Source organism: Penaeus japonicus, unplaced genomic scaffold, assembly GCF_977035675.1.
Source record: "Penaeus japonicus unplaced genomic scaffold, GWHDUDI00000001_assembly GWHDUDI00000004, whole genome shotgun sequence".
Classification (NCBI taxonomy): Eukaryota; Metazoa; Arthropoda; class Malacostraca; order Decapoda; family Penaeidae; genus Penaeus; species Penaeus japonicus.
The window spans coordinates 7,309,673-7,314,672 of NW_028234406.1; the positions used below are offsets into that span (position 1 = coordinate 7,309,673).

Genomic DNA, 5,000 nt, shown 5'->3' on the forward strand with positions numbered 1-5,000 from the left:
ATATTTATATTTATTTATTTATTTAAATATGTATGTGTATATATGTATATGTATGTATATATATATATATATATATATATATATATATATATATATATATATATATATCGTATTTTTTTCCGCACATATGTGTTTTTCTGTTTCCTACATCAAAGTGTGTATTTTTAAAAAGTATTACTTGTTTTGAAGGGCATTCAGTTCATTCTAAAGAGCTACACGAAAGGCCAACTCCCCTACTGTTACCTCTACGTCACCCTACACCCGCCTCCTCTCAACGTGCCCTGTGCTCACCCGCACGTAGCGGCAAGACAACAGCCTATAATCACCAATGATAGCCTAGGAGCACATATATCTTGTATAAAAGCGCTGTAGAATACGTCTTTTCCCCGTCTGATGCTTCCGGCATCTCATGGTCATCGGCAGTAGGCCTACCTTAACGAAAGTGGTGTTCCCTAGGTCTTAATAGTTAACTTGCGCTGCGTAGCCCGTAGAGGTTGGGAATATGTGATTCAGGAACAACAGAAGTAATGGTTTTATTAATGATAATGATGATAATGACAGTAATGATAATTATGGTGGTGATATTGATCATCGTGGAACGAAGATGTTTTGCTTTTAGCGCGAAGGGCACACAGTATCAACTTCCCTTTTGACTTATTACCACCTCTTGCCGTTCCAAATGCGAAGGCGCCCCCTATCCGAGCGGAACATTGGCTCGGTATCGCCCAAGTTTTGTTATTAGGTTCTCCTGCGTGCGCGTCAAAAAGGGTCTCATGGCGGAGGCACACCAAAAGAGAAAATGAGACATGTACCGTAAAGAATGATTATCTTGGTCAATGTTGCACAGAGCGATGCTGCAACGCTGCAACCGGCCCTTTGATGCTGTAGAGATCAAAAGGAGTCGTGTGTGCCGATCCACGTTCGAAAAGAAGTCAGTCAAAAAACAAGCTCTGCCCGGAGGAGGAGGGTACAAGTTTGCCTTTGCTTAGGGAAGGATGACACTTCACTGTATTATAAGGTCGGTCGCCTGTACCCTCTTGCTGGTATCTCCTGCAGAAAGAAATGTTTGACAATTCTGGTGCTGCTGGATCTTTTCTTGTATGTGGATTAATTTATTTTATTATTGGTCGTTTCGTGTTTTCCAAAACATAAATAGTCGTTGCTGAGTTGTTATTGTTATTATTGTTGTTAATAGCATTGTGGTTATGTTTATGTATATTCAGTGCTGGTCATGATTATTATTGTTACCATCATCATGGTGCGTTTTGTGTATAAAAGCAGAAACTGTATTTATTGAAGGCCAAGAATTGCTTTAATAGTTGCAGTTGACATGAAATGCGTGCAGTGTCCGGAACTGCAAATGAGACAAGTCTTGAACGAATTCCTTTTTTAGTTAGTTCTCGCCGGGAACGCCGACAAGGTCTGCGTCAGTCCTGCACCGTCAGTCTACCAGTCATGCGGCCTTCATCAGTGCTCCGTTAGGGTATACGAACAATCACTTAAGGCCACCCAACTGCCCGGCACGCCCTCACTCCTCATACACGACGCCCACACAACCCCAGTGTCATGCTCCATTATTTACATCCGCCCGCGAACACCTGCGTTGCCTTCGCGGCCCTAAAATGAGTACAGATCATCCTGTATCTCGCGGTTATTATCTAAGCGCCCGACGCCACGCCCAAGCCAGGCCACACTGTTACTTCATTCATCGCGCGTGTTCACGATTCCGTCCGCGGAACGCCGCTGTCGCCCGCCCTCACCTTGCTCAATCTCCCAAGACGCAAGTGTTAACTTAAGATGAGGCGAGGTTTGCGTTGGCGAGCTTTTCTTTTTCTTTTTTCTTTTTTGTCTAGCTTTGCGTTTCTTATCCTTACTTTGTTTCTCAGAAATATCTTTCGGTTTGTTGATGTAGATGAGAGTGAGGGTTCAAAGAAAGTTGCACCCCCTTCAATGCTTTCGGATATGTATTTTACTCTTTTCATCCCTTCCCTTTTTTTTGTATTCGTTCTCCTTTCATCATCATCTCCATTTTTTTCTGCATTCGTTCTGTTCTCGTCCTTCTTTTTATTTTGTGTCATTTTTTTCACTTCTTCCCTTACCTTCCTGCCACTAACCTTTTTTTCCACTCTCCGTTATTCTTGCGCTTTCATTTATTTCGCCCTTCAGCGCCACACCCCGTTTTACAACTTCCTCTAATTCACTTCTTCCTTTCTCTTCCAAACGTGTTTATTTTACCATCATTTTTCCGCCAAGTTTGTTCACTTCAGAAGAAATAGGCATGAATAAATGATATAAAACTAATGCATAATTCTAGCAGTCTCTCGCCTTCAGCAACCTAACAAAGCCGTTGCATTCATCCCAGTCGCTAGTATTTGTTCGTTACTCTATTTTCCCAATTTAGTAATTGTGTTTGTCGATTTTTTCGTTCTTTTACTTTTTTCCCCGACTTATCTTACCCATTGGGTATTATTATAGTTTTTATAGTTATAATTATTATCATTATTATTATTATTATTATTATTATTATTATTATTATTATTATTATTATGTATATATACAAGTGTCTTTCCGCTGATGCTTTTGACATTATCGATGATGATGTCAACAAGCCAAAATAAGCGGCCGAGTGACCTGTTGCTTCGGGGAGACAACAACCGCAGTTAAAAAATAATTAGCTCATGCACATAACTGCTTTTCCATGAATATCCAATAACGCTCGCTCTTTCATGCTCTCCGAACTCGGCTAATGTTACAAGCATCATGCGAGGTTGATAATGAGGTAATGGAAACATGCCGTAAGTGCTGTTCGATAGCTTTGGAGTTACGCGAACTTGGGAGATGCATATGCAGATGCAAGAATGGGGGGGATGCGGCGAGGGTTCACAGGGAGTTTGGAGTTATTGTGAGATTATTCGTTGTGTTCTCGCAGTGTGATGGCATTCGGGAGAAACAACTTCATTTTGGGAAAGAGATGTGGAGATTATGGAAATGCATGTAATGGTTATAGTGTCTCTGTGCCGAGTGTAAGGACGCCATTGACTTCGAGAATTAGATGGTTATCTGTGTTTTAAGGCTGCTCCCTCTGAAGGCTTTACTGGCCATGAATTACCCTTGGTATTATGCCTTATGACGCCGTTGCAGGAGTTTATGCCCGTGGCCTTATTCGCTCTTACTTCCTTCCTTCGTCTTTCTTTCTTTTCTTTCTTTTGTGTGCGGAGGGGAGGGGTGGTTGCGGCTTTGCGCCTTTGTCCCTTTGTCGTTCAGGGGAAATAAAGGGATACACGAGCACTTACGGAGGGTGGAGGCTTATTCACTTCTAGCAAATAAACAAGTCTAGCATTCGTGACGCAGGTTAGCAAGAAGTGACGAGAGTGATCAATACGGAATATATATCACCCTGGACGCGCCTCCAGTCCCGTCCCGTCACGCTGCTGGGCTGCGCGGTAAGCAGGACAGCAAGTGTGGCAATTAGCTATGCAAATGGCGCGGACTCTGCCAGTTGTCACGGGTAGTAATGAAGGTATTCGGCGTCTCTTTGGGACGAGCGCACACATACAAACACACATAGGTGGGACTAATAGGTGCGCGCGTGGACTCACGCACTCACACACACACACACACACACACACACACACACACACACACACACACACACACACACACACACACACACACACACACACACTCCCTCACACTCTCACTCCCTCACACTCTCACTCCCTCATTAACTCACTTTCTAATTCACTCTCTCACCCTTTCACCCTTTCGCCCTTTCGCCCTTTCGCCCTTTCGCCCTTTCACACTCTCACTCACTCACCAACCCACCCACCCACCCACCCACCCACCCACCCACACTCACTCACTTACTCACTTACTCACCCATCCACCCACCCACCCACTCACTCACTCACCCACTCACTCACTCACTCACTCACTCACCCACCCACCCACCCACTCACCCACCCACCCACTCACCCACCCACCCACTCACCCACTCACTCACTCACTCACTCACTCACTCACTCACTCACTCACTCACTCACTCACTCACTCATTCGAACAGTCGCCCACACACTTATATATGAATGCATGACTGTATGACAATATATACTCAATTCGTATGTATGAAGGATAAAGAGACATTATAGGCGCACTTCACGCGTCTCTGCCTAAAAGGAGCGTGGGATGGCGTGTCCCTTTGTTTTGGTGATAATTAGAGGGTATTGGTGATCAGCAGCCGGGAGTGATTCGATTATCTGTGATTATTGTCCTTCCCGGGAATAGACTATAATTTGGAGCTACCGGTTGAATACGGCTATCAGCCACGTTAATGAATTCCTTTGGCGTAATTTAACTGGAGGAGCTAGCTCAGGGCCGCGAGACAGTGGACAGGGATTGAGAAAGCGAGGTGGATCGATGGCCGAGAGATTGACACAGTGGAGGTGGAGAGGCGGCTCGCGGCTCGCGTGGATGCTGAAGGAGATGACGCGCTGCCCATCACCACCAGGAGTTTAGGCAGTGGGATGGAGAGCTCGTTATTAGTGCGCGCCACGTCGCGTCGCCGGGGGAAGGAAAATCGATGTGGTGATAAAACGGGAAGGATCATGTCGATAGGGAGTTCCGGGGATCATGTCGGCGGTGGAATTGAAGGGATCATGTCAGTGGAAAAACTGCAGGGATCACGTCCATGATTAATGATGATCAAGAACAGGATGTTAAAATTTCATAGAACACGTCGCCGGTATGATAAGAGGTCATGTCGATAATGCAATAACAGAGATCACATCGGCCTACCTTTAATGACAATAAGCTAATGGAAGAAGACATTGCCATTCATGAATTAATGAAAGGGAAGAATCTAGAAGAAATATATTTAAATCCTTGTAAAATAGGATTGACTTCACTGTGACAAGCAGTTTGATAAATCATTACTAGCTAGAATGTTACTGGACACCGCCATGTACGTGCCTGGTAATTGGATGATAGTTATGGGAAGTCTG

General features: G+C 44.4%; 1 protein-coding gene across 22 annotated transcripts in view; it reads left to right on the forward strand.

Moving 5' to 3' along the window:
- rg (A kinase anchor protein rugose) overlaps positions 1–5,000 on the forward strand; it is a 1,000,951-nt gene that overhangs the window by 217,637 nt on the left and 778,314 nt on the right. The window lies entirely within an intron of this gene.